The following is a 17,459-nucleotide window of genomic DNA, read 5'->3' on the forward strand; positions in this document are numbered from 1 at the left end:
ATAAATAGTAGCTATTGCTATGATTTCAGTACAGTCATTTGGGCCATTGCACTAGAGCTGTGCTATTCAATATGGCAGCTTAAAATGTGGCTAGTACAAACTGAGGTATGTAGTAAGAAAAAAAATACACATCAGATTTTAAAGACTTAGTACCCAAAAAGAAGATGTAAAATATCTCACTAATTTTTAAAAATGTTAAGTACATGTTAAAATGAAAATATTTTGGATATATTTGGTTAACATGTATATTATTAAAGTTAATTTCATGATACTCTTTACAACGTTTTCTGGGGAAAGAGTTAATTCCAACTGTTTCTTTCCATTTTTTTTTGTTTTTGTAATTGAGTTACCAGAAAGATGTTAAATTGCATACCTGGTTTATATTATATTTCTGTTGGTCAACACTGTTCTAGAGCATTCTGCTGGGAATTGGCATGGTGAGGGTAAAAGGTGTGTGAGGGCAAAGGAATGTATTTGCACCCACATTCTCTGCACTCTGCAGCTGGCATCTCTATGTGCCTCACCTCTCATGTGGGTGCCTCGCTGTCACCTGGCCTCTGAGGTTAAGTCGGTTGCCCCAGGTTCCACGGCTGCAAGTAGCAGAGCTGGGCTTTGAACACAGGTAGCCTAGCTCCAGAGCCTGCCTTTGAGTTCCAGAAATGTGAGTGATTTTAGGTAGTGACATTCAGCACGAGGAGAGTGGGGTCAGCTTGTGAATGTATTACCCCTTTCAGGAAGCATGCATGGGCACATTTCCAGAGGCCTCTGAGGAGTGAGTGAAATGCTGGGAATTTCTGGCATCAGTGGCAAAGTCTCCAGGAAATACCTTCCATCCTAAAGCAGCCTCCTGTGAGATCTGAGCCACTTGCACATTGTGTTCCAGGGCCACCAGCTTTTGGCCTGTACTAGTGAAATTCTGCCTCAAGCCTAAATCCTGAGCAAGGATCCAAGCCCCTTCGTACCCCAAACCTGCCTGCCTGTTAGAACACCACTGCTCTAACATCTGCCCCACCCTCCATCCAGCCACACACATTCTGGCTCTCATTCTACCCCATGCACTTCTATGCACCCAGGCCTTTACTCTATGCTCCCACTCAGCTTATTTGATATTTCTTGTCTTGCCCACAAGGCCAACTTGTCCTTGAAGACCCAGCTCACACATCGCCCTCTCTATAGCCTTCCCTAACTCCTTTAAGATAAAGTCTATCACTCCCTCCTCTCTTCCACATTGTAGTTCCAGGTAACTATTTGTCTATGTCTCTGTGGCCCCCGCTTGATGATGTGCTCCACCTGGGCAGTGGCAGCATCCTGCCTGTCCTTGTCCATCCTAGCAGTGCCTAGTAAGTGTCTGCACACATAAAATGCTCCGCACCTGCTATGGAACTGAATTAGATGGAATCACATTTAAACAACTGAAGGAGAATGATGACAGCTCGCTCACAATCGGAATCCCCCTTTGCAAATCCTCAGGGAGACTGATTGCTCCTGCTCTTGGCCTGTCTGTTAAAATGCAGGATTAAAAAGAGAAACAGGTAGCCAGATTTTTGTTGTGTTTTGTTTTGTTGTTGTTGTTGTTTTTTAACTTCTGAAATGAGTATTACAGAAGAAAATCATGCAAGAGGAAAACCGTGATAACTCACCAGCATGACTCAGCAATGGGGCACACTTCAGAGGAAAGGAAGATTGGTTTTGCTCATAGGCTCTTTATCTGTGAAACTCAATCACTCTCCCTCACTGGTGTTTCATGCTCTGACGTCTTATGGTTTGAGGCGCGATCAGGGGCCTATTTCTGTGACACCTGAAGGCTTTACACTTGATTCATTTGCTTCTCACAGCAGCCTCATAGAGTGCAGTGAATTGTTTCAATATTTTCATTGGTCTTACAGTTTTGTCTTATAGATTTGCAACTTGTGACAACTTTTCCCACCTTCACATGGTTTGATGATTTCCTTTCACACCTACTACTAATGGTTACAATGCTCTGGATCACGCCTCGTGAATCATTGGTGTCTGCCTTCCCCTACCACAGCCAGGTGCTGACAGTAACAAATAGGTGCCGGCAGTATGGCCTGGAGGACATGCCACAGGCCCTGAAAAGGAACCTTGAGCTGGACCCAAGAGCCAGTCCACCAGAGGTCAGGTGCACCAGAGGTCAGGATCCCTTCCTTGCCTCACAGGGATACCCTGATCACTCTGTTCCCACTCCCATCTTTCACTGAAGGATTAATGTCTGGTATGTGTGGATGAGTTATCCTCCCACCGCTGATCCTGCCCTACTAAAATCAAAGTGACTCTTATTCTAAGAAGCAAAAATTTGACCTCACAAACACGCTGCTATTTCATCCTAGGAGCCTACCCCATCCCCTGAAATAATATTTTGCACAAAACTTTCAATTAATTTACTACAATGTCCAGCAAAGATCCAGCACTTTGAAGTCAGATGACTCAACAGGAAGAGCTTTCAATTTTCTTCCTGATTGTAAGTTTGTAGCCTAAATTTTTGAGTAGGTACAATTTAGAGAAGGAAGCATGCCTTCTGCTTAGGATAAACAGGAAATTTGCCTACACAGTCAGTGTGAAGAGCTGTGTAGTAGAATGATCTGCCGATATTTAGCTTCTATTATAGTGTTCTCCTCATTCTTCCTTCTCCATCTCCCCTGCAGCTTCTCTTCTCTACTAAAAAAGGTGTCAGAAAGTCTGGGAATACAGACTGTCCTAAAGCACTGCAGGTAGCTCCCTCCTCCTGAAGGCAATAGAGCCTCCTAGAGACCATCCGGGTGACCAGTATGAAGAAGTGGGTGGGTAGCCCTATTTGTTGGAAGTGAGAAATAATGAGGACTTTTTATGTTTCAAAGATGGAATAGGAAAAGTTGCCAGACCTGCAATGTAATAGTCCCAGGGGATGAAGAGTATACCGAAGTTTGGGGTCTGTAGGGCTGGACAGCCTCATACAATCTGATGCAACCCCTTTGGATGACTGGATCTTTGCAGAAAGGTCACACAAGGGACTGAAAGTTAGCACTAAGAGCTAACTTTCTGCAGTTCTGGGAACTTAAGCAAGGGGCCATCTTGGCTAAGCTGAACACAAGGTTGATGATTTTCCTGCGGAGGCCTTGCTATGGTTTGAATATGTTCCCTACAAAGTTCATGTGTTAAGCTTAATCCTCATGTGATGGTATTGAGTGGTGGGGCCTTTTGGGAAGTGATTAAGTCAGGAGAGCTCTGCCCTCATGAATGGATTAGTGCCTTGTAAAAGTGTGAGGAACTAGCTTCGGTCCATGTTGCTCCTCCTCTCTTCTCCCATGGCAAGACACACTGTTCCTCCACTTCAGAGGATAAAGCAAGAAGGTGCCATCTTGGAACCAGACACTGAACCTGCCAGTGCCTTGATCTTGGACTCCCAGCCTCCAGAATTGTGAGAAAGAATTTCTGTTGATAATAAACTACCCAGGCTCAGGCATTTTGTTATTGTAGCACAAACAGACTCAGATAGACCTTCAATAGCCTATGCAAAGCCTTGGACTAACATCATCTGAAGGCTCAAGTGGGCACTTTCCACAGCCATGTGGCAGTGATCAGCAACATCTCACCCCTAGAGTGTGAAGGTCAGGCTGACCCTTCTTTTTGAATTATGTAAACCACTGGGATTTTGGAAAATTTATGGGAAGACAGAGGGCCCCAAGACAGAGAGGCTAGACTTTCTGCTAATCCCACAATCTGATAAACCATGGGAACTTAGGCTACTTGTTTTATGTAAAGAAACTAAATGTGACAGTATTTGCCCCCTGAGTTTGTGGAGCAGTCCTGTTGATTACACTCAGGATACATGTATACATAAGCAATTTGAAAACAAGAGGCTTCACCACCAGCCCAAAGTTGAAAGCTGGTGAAGGGGCTGATCCCCAGCCTCTGTCTTGATGGTTCTGGGATTCACTGAGTCAAAAACACGCAACAGAAGCCACTTGATATACATTTTATATTTATAATAAGAAGCAGTTGAAAGCTGGTGAAGGGGCTGATCCCCAGCCTCTGTCTTGATGGTTCTGGGATTCACTGAGTCAAAAACACGCAACAGAAGCCACTTGATATACATTTTATATTTATAATAAGAAGCAGTTGAAAGCTGGTGAAGGGGCTGATCCCCAGCCTCTGTCTTGATGGTTCTGGGATTCACTGAGTCAAAAACACGCAACAGAAGCCACTTGATATACATTTTATATTTATAATAAGAAGCAGTTGAAAGCTGGTGAAGGGGCTGATCCCCAGCCTCTGTCTTGATGGTTCTGGGATTCACTGAGTCAAAAACACGCAACAGAAGCCACTTGATATACATTTTATATTTATAATAAGAAGTAGAAATGATCACTCTCAGGGGAAATGATGCTAAAACAAAACAAAATAAGAGCTTGAGCTTTGAGACAAGGTTTGCCACAGTCATTCGTCATGTAAACAAGTATTTCCCTAGAACTTACTCTCTGCCATGCATTGTTCTAAGCACTAGGGAATAAAATGAAAAACAAAGCAGACATACTCCTTGCTCTCTAGTATTAAGGTAAAGAAATACATTAATCAAATAATCACTCAAATAAATAAATAACCTCAGCTAGCATTGAGGACTAATATCTATTTTCAGCCCAATTAATTTCCAGCTAAGAAACAAAATAGATCAGCCTTTATGTATAAAGCTCAAGATAGAAAAGAGTTAAGCCCTACTTGTGGCCCTGTTAAGGCTGTCCCAGGGGGAAAAGAGGACCCATTCATCAGTCCTGAGGCAATGGGTTGGTTCTTCCTCTACTGTCATTTCAGAGAATGTGCATTCCCTCTGGCATCCTGGCTGGCCCGGAAGGTCACTGCAGGCTCAGGATGCCACAAATACAGGATTGTTCACTGTCTTTGGCTGGGGAACTGGGCTGAGGACCAAGCTGGCCCACAAATGCAGGTTTTCCCACTTTATTTCAAGGGCAGCCAACTTCAGGGCCTTAAAAACCGACTTATGGCAACACTGAGAGTGATGGTGAGGGGAGCCAAAGTCAATGCCATCAACAGGCCATGTTGCCTTCAGAAAATTTCCCAATCTTTGAAATAACTACAGAGTGATTGCCAGAGTGACTCAGAGGGGAGGAGAGTTGGAGTGACTTTGGCTACTAAGGTTGTGTGTTGAAATAATAAAAGGAATTTCCTAGGGATCCCCAATCTAGTCTATTTTTTAACAGTGTAGTTTCAATTTCTTCCTATAAGTCTTAGGCATATCTTGAATGAATAGAGAATTTTCTATTAATTAGTTAATCAATTCAATACAGATTAATTCTAGTTTACTCTTTTAATAGATGTAAGATCATAGGTTGCAATTAATACATCTTTCCTTTCATCTAACCAACAAACATATTTAGTGCCTATTATATATCAGACTGTGCTACAATCGAAGAGGGGCACCTAACCCAGACTGAAGAGGAGAATAACAGAGAAGGGTGGCTTCCTATAGCAGAGATAAAGCTTTGGGGGTCACCAAATCTCATGCCATTTATCTCTTCCCAAGCACATGTGAAAACTACACTTCCTAGATACCCTTGGGAGTTCTTAGCTTGGGGCCGCATGACTGGATATCCAATAGGATAGAGCAGAAATGATGTATGCTACTCTCAGGCCTGGCCATAAAATTCACTGTGCAACTGTTCATGTTCTCACTTTCTTTCCCTTCTGTTGTAACCTCTGAATCCAGATGGCAGCAATATAAGATGAAAACAATATGGATCTCTAAGTCACTGCTTAGAGGAGAGCCACAGAAGGACTATAGGGCTTATTTGTTACAACCTAGCCTTGGTTACCCTAATATGTACTCTGTAAAGGTGAGGACATCTAAGTGTAGTACTGAAGAAGAAAATATCTAGGCTATGTCAGGTAAGATGACCAACTTTGACGATCTTATTCCAGCTAGATGGGGAAAATAAAACCGTATCAAAAAATAGTTTACCAAGCAAAATATCTTGATCAAACACTAAAGTCTTGAATGAACCCCAGTTTTCCGCTTGAGAGCAACTAAGTATTGTGGTTGTAGTCACCAAAGTAAAGACTGTAGAAGTTTCCTGAAAAAGTCTGATTCACAGCTGAGAAAGTTCTAACAAGAATGTAGGTAGTCGGTTCATTGAAGGAATCACTTCCTAATCACAAAAATGGATCATCCAGTTCTTGACCTTCTGAAGTTCACAATTTAATGAGGTAACATAGAGGAGATCAGAGACAGAATGTCAAGTTTATTCAAGTCCTAGAACCTTGGATCCAGAATTTTTCCTCTTCCAGGAAGCCTCTTCTGCTCAAACGTTAAACGTGTCTCTGCTTAAATGTTGCTTCCTCAGAGAACCTTTCTGACAGCTTGATATAAAGAAGTCATCCAGTTACTCTCTGTTGAATCTCCCTATTCTAATTCTCTGTGTAGTGCTTCCCACTCTCTGATACTTTTCTTGTTTATGAATTTTGTTTGTTTGATTATTGGCCATCTCCCTTCACTAGAATAGGGCTTCGAAGGAGTACTTTGTTCACCTCTCTCTCTAGCATGTTGCCAAGTAGCTAGCACATAGTAGGAGCTCCATAAATGTTTGTTGAATAAATAAATAATCCCAGGAGGCCAAAAGAGAATTAAAAAGCAAACGTTTTGTTTTGAGATAGATTTGTAAATATACTGAATGACCAAGTTGGGATGTGTCTCAAATGAGAACTAGAAGATGGCCGTATTTGTCATTCTGCATCAGAGAAAAACCAATGTCAATTGGCATCAATATCTTGACTCTTTTATAATTAAATTTGCTCGAGTGGTCACATGGGAGCAGGTCTGTTTCTGGAGAATACCTTTTTTAGACTCAACGAAATCCCAGGGGTGAACACAGTTTTGATATAATGGAATTTGTATACACTAAACCCCTTTATTGCAATATGTCTCAAAGCGTTTGATGCCCTAAATGCAATTATTGCTTTAGAAGCTAAAGCAAGCAAACTCTCTTTTCAAAAGAAATATGAATTCTTGCGCTTGGGCCTCCACTACCTGATCTAACTTCTCTGGACCCTGAGGCATGTGCGTTTTAGAACTGAGTTATCAGATTTTAAGAGCATGTAGGGGGTCTGTTCCGTGACTTAATATTATCTTCAGAAAATCAACTAAAATCTGTTTAAGTATCATGTCTGAAATAAGTGTAAAGACTAAACGGATGTGGTTACAATCTTGAAACTAGAAGCTATAGCCAGAAAATAGGTCAAGAAAAAAAAAAAAAGACAAAAATTGCCTGGATAAAGGCTGTAAAGGTCAAGTATTGCTGGACACAAAACAAGGAGGATTCTTCAGAGAAACTGAGGGATTCACATAATAGTTCTAGTAACAATTACAAGAACTAACATTTATTTAGTGCTTACTATGTGCCAGGTACTCTGCCAAGTGCTTATCATAGATCATCTCATTTAATTCCTTGGAACATGTGCCACTGGGGGACGTATTAGTAATTTCTAGCTACCTGTCAGAAAACTGAGGTTAATTACTGTGTTAGTCCATTCTAATACTGCTGTAAAGAAATATCTGAGACTGGGTAATTTATAAAGAAAAAATGTTTAATTGGCTCACGGTTCTGCAGGTTGTACAGGAAGCATGATGCTGGCATCTGCTCGGCTCCTGGGGAGGCCTCAGGTAACTTACAATCATGGTTGAAGGCAAAAGGGAAGCAGACCTGTCTTACATGGTGGGAGCAGGAGCGAGAAAGAAGCGGGGAGATGCTGTACACTTGTAAACAACCAGAACTTGTGAGAACTCACTCACTATCATGAGAACAGCACCAGGAGATGGTGCTAAATCATTCATGAAGGACCACCCCCATGATCCAATCACCTCCCACCAGGCCCCACTTCCAACACTGGGGATTACATCGCGACATGAGATTTGGTGGGGACAGATCCAAACCATATCAGTTACCTTGCCTGAGTACAAACAGGTTTTCCTGACTCTAAAATTCAAGCTATTAACCACAATCTCTCCAACTTTAACATTCAAACTTCCCATTGTGAACGTCTGAGAAATGCTTACAGTTCTAGAGTGGCAAAAAAAAAAAAAAAAAAAAAAAAAAGCGAGAAATAAGAAAACATATAGATGTATTTTATCTGAGTCATTTTATAATGAAGAAGATCAAAATGTTCAATTCGGGAGACAGTATGTGGTATAGTGGAAAGAGTAAAGCGTGCCAAAGTCTCTGTGCCCTGCAGCCTGCCGTAACCATTCGCATGATTCCAATTCCCTCCCTCACCTTCTGTCTCAGTTTGCTGGTCTGTAAAATGGAATTAATCCCTACCATGTATTTTGAAGTCCTGAGAAAGCTTTCTGAAAGGCCTAGCAAATGAAGGATTCTAATTTAGGTGGTCTAAACAGTTTTCATACATTTTAGGACTTTATTTCACTGTGGTCCACCCTGTTACAGAAAAGAGAAATGTCACAATATAATCAAATTCTCATCTGCACCACAAGAAACTTAAGTCAGTCTCTGTGGCCTATATTATATTTTTTCTCTGGCCTATATTATACTTCTTCTCTTAAGAGGAATAGAAAAGGGAAAATCTTATATTTATGCTGAGGAGGCAGTGTGAAGTAGTTTGGAAGAAGGGTGTGTTCTCACCTCACAGCCATTGTGGGAGGCGGCTGGTATATAGTGTGGCAGTCTGTAAAACATCAGGAGAGCTAAGGTTGTGCCACATCCATCTACTTAAATTCCTTCAACATTCTTATTACTGCTGTGTAAATTATAAAGCTTCAGGATGTGTGTGTGTGTTTTCTAGGTAGAAAGCTTGGATAAACTTTATATGTATTATACTCAGACAAGATGAAGAAGGGTTTCTTGGTCTGGCTGACTGCCCCTAAGAGGCAGGGATAAATTAGGGAGGGCCTCAGATGTAGGGTGGGGGCTGACGGGTCTGTGAGGCAGGAAGATGTGGTGCCCAGAGGTGTTGAGAAACCTCAGGGCTGGGTTTGAGGTGGTTCTGTGGTTGAAGGGTGGAGCCCAAGAGATGGTTCAAAACAATATCCTTCCTTCCTTCCACAAATGTTGATTGTGTGATACATACCAGGCACTGTCTTGGGCATCAGAGATACAGTGATGAAGAACAGTCTTTTATAGAGTGGTTTCAGACATTTTTGAGGCAATCAGGCTTAGGCTTAAATCCTCCTGCCTGTGCCACCAATTAGCTATGACCCTGGGAAAATTATTTATGTCTTTGAGCCATGGCTTCTTCATCTATGAAGTGGGGACAACCTGACAGTTACGACTGAGGAAAGTGAGATTATATAAGTGAAGCATTTAGTGCAGTCCCTGGTGCAGTGAGGACTAAGTGAATGATGGATGTCCACACAACGCTGTAAACCCCATGAGGCAGGGATTGTGTCTTGGGTTCACCTTGAATCTTCGGCACTTACTAGTGTGCAGAGCTGATGCTAAAGGAATTATCTGTTGAAGGTTTGACAGTTAATGGAAGAGTCAGATTAGAGGCTAGGGAGCAGGCTAAGGGTCTGGAACAGGATGCAAAGTCAAAATATCAAGAACTAGTAAAAGCAGAAACAGGATATAGAAACGGAATATTCATAGTAAGTAAGTTACTGGGCAGGGGGCCGGGGGAAACCTCTTCAGGGGTGGAGGGTGTGTAGGTGAGCATGCGATAAAAGCACAGGGTTGTGATAGGCACCAGGGATCTCCTCATCACATCAGACCCATGGGCTCATTAACACTCCCCCCTGCTCGCCTAAACACACCCTGCCCCACTTCCAGCAACCACTAATGATTACGATAATAACAAAGGCAACTAACAGGCAGAACAGACAGTTCAATTATTAGAAAGTTGTCTACAGTGAAAACTGGGGACAGAAAGATAGGCTCTTGAGATCATATTTCTAAATCAGGGCCCAGTTTGGGAGGGAGAGGACCTGAGATCTGTGGCTGCTCAGATTTCCTCTCACCCTCTCCCTAGCCCACCACCTACCATCGATCTCCCTGATAGGATGGGTGACCAGAGGTCTATGTTGCCTAAGTTTAAGCTTGTGTCCCAGAGCAGTCATTAATAAAGCAGTGATTCTTGCACTTTCATGTATATACCAATCATCTAGAGACCTTGTTAAAATGCAGACTCCTATTCAGTAGGTCTGGCTGGGTCCTGAGATTCTGCATTTCTTAAAATCTCCCAGGTGAGACTGATGCTGTTTGCCTGAGGACTAGAGTAGCAAAGATCTACCTACCATTGGTTCTCAAATGTAACTATATAAGCATCATCTGGATTGACTCTGGGGTCCCAGACACACACACACACACACACACACACACACACACACACACACACGGTGTGCCTCAAGGGGGCTCAGAAAGGCCTGCTCTGAAGTAACCCCCTTCAAGAACTTCCATCTGCCTTTCCCACCAAATCTTTTTTTGTTTTTTGATTAAGGGAGCACAAACAGAAAATCACCGTGTTACCCTTAATGAAAACATCTCAGTCTACACACAAGAGAAGGCATCATGGGACCTGGCAGTTCTCAGATGGCATTGGGAGTGTAGCAGCTCTTCCTGCTCCAAAGGGCCACTCTAGAGTTTTTCCTTCAGACGTCCTGGTGTTTAGTTGTGTGGCATACATGAGACTTTGTGGCAGTTGGTTAATATACTGTGGGACAAGAACTGAACTAGGCACTGTGTGGGACAGGGAAAGATGCACTCTCTGGCTTTAGGGGATTTGAAATTAAAGGATAAGATTTCAGATTCTTTCAAAGCCCGAGCTAAACACACACACACACACACACACACACACACACACACACACACACACACACACACAAATCAAACAGAACCCTAGAGTGCTGAAAACAGAAGAATTGCAGTGGATGGGGTTGGAAAAGAAAGGCTTCCAGTTAGAAGTCAGTTCCACACCGTGTTTTGCAAGAGCAAATCCAGCGGATTCGTGGAAATGGGTGGAGGCTGTTGAGTTGAGGGACTGAGAAGTGGAGGTACCTAGGAAGATTCTCCCTGAAAATACATCGGGTGGTAAATCCTGGAAAGAAATACCTCCATTTCTCACGCACTCACAGGGCACTCTCCTCTGACAGCTCCGATGTTGAGCTCCCAGGGCAGCGACCAGACCGCAACCTGTGCTCCTGCACGGGGCCAGCACTGGATGGGTCCACGACACATCGTGCATGGAGCTATAGAGGCCTCCCCGGGAGCACTACCGCGGTCATTTCGGCCCAGCAGTAAAATAACACTCAATCAGCGAGCTGCCAGCTGCAAACTGTTCCCATCTACTCCTCCCTCCCCGGCTTCATTCCCACCTATACCAAAGTGGCCCCACGCGGGCAGAAGCGAAAGACAGAAATGAGGGGAGGCCAACGACTCGAGATCTGCGACCGAAGCAGATTTTCCATGCGCTCAGAGCAGGGTCGGGGAAAGGCACACTTGGGGCTTCTGAGACAGAAGGGAAGGGCAGGAAAAGGGCTGCCCCCCAGCAAGACACAGTTGGGTGAACAACTGAGTCTTGGCCTCGTTGACAAAGGAGAATGAAGGACTCGGCCAGGCTGGCTTGAACTGACTGGAGAAAAGCGACTTCTGTAATTCAGGGCCCTCCGCGTGCGAAGGACACTGGCAAAGCGGAAAGACAGGCATGCAGTCTCCAGGAGGAAAAACGCGAACCGTGGGACATGGTGGGCTCCAGGGCCGTGGATGAGGTTGCCCGAGGCCTCAGGGCGGCCCCCGGAAGGGGAAGGCCGGGACTGCCAGGGACGTGGCATGGGGGTGGGTGCTGACTTCCGCTCCGGGCCTCGGGGTTCTCTCGCTCCAGCCACACCAGCTCACCACGCTCCCCGCCCACTTCCATGATCACGAAGGGGCAAGGCTAGGCAATCCGGAGTGGCTACTGCCCGGCCCTGCGAGGAGTCGAGGAGCACTGGAAAACTGCGCGGTGCGGAGAGGTACAAAGAACAGGTCCTGGGAGGGTAGCAGGAGGGGGACTCAGCACAACAAGGATTTGCTGAGAAGTCGCACTGGGTTCAGCATAGCGGCACTGGCTACCTAATCGGCTTTGGGGCATAAAGAGTGAATAACCTGTCAGTGATAATAGTGTGCTGAAAGAAAGGCCAGCCCCAACAGCCACTGCAGGAACCTCAGAAAGGAGGGGGCGTCCCTGTTAGTGGCTGATACTAGATTTCTCATTGTGTTCGTGGCTAGCGCCAAGCCAGAGATCATAATGTAGAACAAATAAATGCGAAGTTTCTTACATCCAAGTGGCCAGGGAAAACCTATACTAATTACATGGTACAAACCCGCTGTGATCATGTGCTAAATTGGGTGGCAGTCAGAGTACAGCTGTAGAGCTATCTCTTAGGGCCAGAATGATCAGGAAGAGCTCTGTGGAAGAGGAAGAACTGGAGTAAGGTGCTGAATGATGGGCAGGATATGGACAAGCACAGGAAAGTGGGAAGGCATTCCAGGAGGGAAGGGGCAGCATAGCCAAAGCCCGGGAGATGAGCACGGTGGGTTTATGAGGTTTTAGAGGGATTAGACTGTTTGGAGTGTAGCAGGTGCTCTGAAGAGCACGGGAGAAAAGAGAGCACAGGCAGCTGGAGTGTAGAGATAGGGGCTAAGTGCAGAACCCCACAGTGCCTAGGAAGGTCTCAGCTGTCAGGGTTTTCTCCTGAGACTCATTCTCAGCTCCTTTTGGGGTTTGGGAAGATCTTTCATCAGAGTTCCAAACATTTTAGTTAATGTTTAATTCCTTCTCACTGAATCCCCATGGAAGGGGCCAAAAAGCAAGTGCTACTCCTCCGAGGTACTAAAACTCTGGTGCTGAGGATGAGGCTGCTCCAGAGGGACCTCTGAGAGAGAGAGAGAGATGGTATCTTATGAGTTTCATAAGTCTTTTAGGCAAGAAAGCAGGAGGAGATACTGAAGAGACCCCCTAAGGAAGCAGAAAAGCTTTACCTTCTCCTTCTCTGCAAGAAGCATCAGGCTTCCCTTTGAAAACAGAGCAAAGGACAGAGCAGAAAAAGTCAAGAATGTTTGCTCTCACTATTTCTATTTAGCTTTATACAGGAGATCCTAGCCAGTGCAAAAGGGCAAGAAAAGACATTAAAGACATGCAGACTGAAACAGGAAGAAGTAAAATTGTCCTTATTACAGGTGGCATGATTTTGTATGTAGAAAAGCTTAAGAAATCTATAAAAATCTACTAGAATGAATAAGCAAACTAAGTTGCAGGATACACTACAACAAACAGTCCAAAATGAAGTTAAGAAAACAATTCCACTCATAATAGCATAAAAAGAATAAAATACTTAGGACTAATTTTAACAAAAGAAGTAGAAGATCTATATACTGAAAACCTCAAAGCATTGCTGAGAAAAATATAAAAAGATCTAAACAAATGGAGAGACACACAATGTTCATGGATCGGAAGATTCAATATTGTTAAGATAGCAGTTGTCCCCAAGTTAAACTATAGTTTCAGCTCAACCCATATCAAAATAGGACTTGACAAGCTGATACTAAAATTTATATGAAAATGCAAAGGACCTAGAGAAATCAAAACAACTTTGAAAAAGAACAAAGTTGGAGGATTTAAAAAATAAAGCTACAGTGATCAAAATAGTGTGGTATTGACTTAAAGATAGGCATATACATCAATAGAACAGAGTAGATTCCAGAAATAAACTCTTACATTTATGGTCTATTGATTTTTGACAAGGGTGTCAAATTCAATAGTCATCAATAAATGATGCTGGAGCAATGGATATTCCTGTGCAAAAAAAAAAAAAAAAAAAAATTAACTTACATTCTGACCTCACAACAACCATATGCAAAAATTAACTAAAAATGAATCACAGCTTAAATGTAAGAGTTAAACTATAAAATTCCCAGAAGAAATCATAGGAGAAACATGGATTAGGGCAAAGGTTTCTTAGACGTGATATCAAAAACATGATCCTTAAAAAAAGTAATAAATTCAACTTTATCAAAATTTAAAACTTTTGTTTTTTCAGAAGATACCATTGAGAAAATGGAAAGACAAGTCACAGATTTGAATAAAATATTTGCAAATCATATACCTGATAAGGTATTTATATTCAGAAAATATAAAGAATTGAGTAAGACAAACTGATTTTTTTTAATGAGCAAGATTTGAATAGATATTGCACCAAAGCAGACATATGAATGGTCAATAAGCATATAAAAAGATGTTCGACATCATTACTCATTAGAGAAATTCAAATTAAAACTATAATGAACTATTAATATCCACTGACAATATCAAGTGTCAGCAAGGATGTGGCGAAATTGAAACCATAGAATGGTATAGCTGATTTAGACAATTGTTTGGAAGTTTCTCAAAATGTTAAACATATATTTTTTATATGACCCAGCAATTAAACTCCTAAGTATCTACCCAAGAGAAATGAAGGCACAGATTCACACAAAGACTTATATGCAAATGTTCATAGCCATGTTATACATACTAGCCCAAGCTGGAAATAATCCAAATGTCCATTAGCTGTGGACATGTGGTATATTCACACAATGGACTACTACTTGGCAATAAAAAGGAATGAACTGCTGATACATGCAACAATATGGATGAATTTCAAAAACATGTTAAGTAGAAAAAGTCAGAGATAAAAAATGTTTTGTATAATTTCATTTATGTGAAATTTCTAGAAAAGGCAAAATATAGAAGTATTCTAAAGTTGAATTATTATTGTAATTGTGATTATTGTACAAGTGTATAAATTTACTTAAAATCAAACTGTACCCTTATAATAGGTAAATTTTATGGTATGTAAACTATACTTCAAGAAAGCTGTTAAAACAAATGACAGAGAGACTGCTAGATAGGTCCTTGGGGAGAGGATGGTGTGTGTGTGTGTGTGTGTGTGTGTGTGTGTGTGTGTGTGTGGTTATAGGAGGACAGAAAACACCTATGCGAGATAGTAATGATTTTAAGTGCAATGAAAAAACACAGGGGCTCTGGAGCCAGCATGCTAGGTTTGAATCTTGGTTCTACTACTTACTAACTATATGTACTTGAGACAAATTACCCTCTTTAAGCCTCAGTTTTTCCCTCTGAAATGAGGCTAATGGTAAATCTCAAGGTAGTTGTACCACTAAAAATAATATGTATATTGGCTGGGTGCAGTAGCTCATGCCTGTAATCCCAGCACTTTGGGAGACCTAGGTAGGAGGATTGCTTGAGGCCAGGAATTGAAGACCAGCTTGGGCCACATAGCAAGACCCTGATTCTAGAAAAAATAAAAAATTAGCCAGGCATGGTGGCACCTATAGTTCCAGCTATTTGGGATGCTGAGGTGGGAGGGTCAGTTGAAGACAGGAGTTTGAGGCTGCAGTGAACTATGATTGGGCCACTGCACTCCAGCCTGGGTGACAGAGCAAGACCTTGTCTCTAAGAAAAAAAGAAAAAATATTAATTAAAAATATAAAAATAATGTATATAGAAGTGATGTATGGGATGTGAGGGAAAGTTCTGAAACCAATTACTTCGACAGAAAATTCAGAGCTTTGTTGTAACTGAAGAATTGTGGTTCTCTGGGTGTACTATAGAAGAATTATAAGCCTCTCACTGAACTGAATAAGCGGCCTTATTAGTGAAGAAGGCTGGAACCGTGGCCAAAAACCTTGGTTTCCAGTACTGGTTCTGCCACCATTACACTGTGTGACTATAAAAGGGTTCCATATCTAGGGGTTCCTAGATATGTCCCCCTCCCGAAAGGTGTTGTTGGGATGCTTCAGAAGTCAGAGCATATTACCAACATAAAAAAATGCCGGGTATAAGGTAATGATGGCACAGAGGACAGGGTGGTGGCTGGGACCCAGCATGAGAGGCCAACATCTCTGTACCTGTGAACTGGGATATGAGAAGAGTAGCTTAGCAGGGGGCCATGGAAATTTTCACAAACCAAAATTGGCATTTAGAGCTGAGCTGGAAAGTTGTGAGCACAGGATGTTGCTGAAAACAGTGCCCAACAGGGCTGCTACCTGAGGTTTTGGCAGCTTCACCCCCTGCTAGTTGATTGCAGAAGGATGTTGGGTCATCAGGAAATAGGGGTTTGAAATGATCCCACAGGAAGGTGTGAACAAAAACAGAAGCAACAACGAAAAAACAGCCTCATCAGGTCAGCTGGGGGGAGGGTGGGTGTTGGATGGGAGACAAGTGAGTTCTCACTTTCTTCAACACTTTAGAAACTTCTAAGGAGAAGCCCTGCTGGCATTCAAGGATGGCACTGTGAGAGATCCCCATTTATCCCTCCATCCTCCACGAACACCTCCTAGAGGTGGACAGGGAAAGCAGCAGCTTGACAAGGGGACTTATTTCTGGTTCAGGATGCTGGAAGTCTCCATGTAGCAGTTTGTAGTGGACACTGCTATTTTTTTGGATGCCTAGCACACACTCCCACTTTTTTCTGGTAAGATCACTTGGATTATTTGGGGGGAATTTCTTCTTCCCCATTACATACAGTCTTGGTGGGGTTGTCAATAAGGCATTCTGGCCTCCTTTAGCCAATTAATTTCTCTCTCCTGGACTCTGAATTGAGCCGAGTGAAGAGAAAGAATGGAAAAAACCTGTTGGAGAAGACCTCATTCCATGGACCTCATTCAACCTTTACTTACTCCTGCTCCTGAAATCTCAGCTCTGCCCCAGTTTCTTAACTGTTCTTCCATTCTGTGAACCCCTGATATCATCCATTAAACTGTTTTGCTTAAGTTAGCTGTGGCCCATTTCTGTTACAAAGAACAAACACAGAACGTGACTGTGACACTGCATGGGAGAGTTTTCATGAGGGTCTTGCAGGGGAATCGAAGGAGTCTGGCTCCAGGTACCCACTTTCAGTCTTCAGATTTTTCAACTTTCTAGTCATGTGACCACAGGCAAGTCACTATATCCCTCTGAGCCTGAACTTCTGTAAATTGTGATATTGTTATATTGTTACTTTGCAGCACTGTAGGATTAAATGTGTTTATTCAATTATTCATGTAATACCCAGCCACCACCATTTGCCTGGAACTCTGGGAGGAACCAGAATAGAGACGTAAATAAGACAGACATTGTATAGTCTCTGTCTCCTTGGAGCATACATTCTAACAGGAAGAGAGATATTGAATATGTTTACAACACTGATGATGTTAAAATTGAAGTTCAAAGCACTATGGGAGTGGTTAACAAGAGGACCCAGGAAATCTAGTAGAGGGCCATGTATGGAAGACCCTTAGTAGCTGTGACTTCCTTTCCCCCTTCCTTCTTCTGACTGTTTTCTTCTTCATACCACTTTACATTTTGCATGCATGTTTCTTTGCCATTTATGGCCCACTCATATCCACGTTCTTGTAGTATAATTAGGATACTCCAAAGAAGTCCTGAATTGGTTCAGTGATTGACATCTGCCTGTTGTGTTTGAA

This window comes from Macaca fascicularis, chromosome 1, assembly GCF_037993035.2.
Source record: "Macaca fascicularis isolate 582-1 chromosome 1, T2T-MFA8v1.1".
NCBI classification, from domain to species: Eukaryota; Metazoa; Chordata; class Mammalia; order Primates; family Cercopithecidae; genus Macaca; species Macaca fascicularis.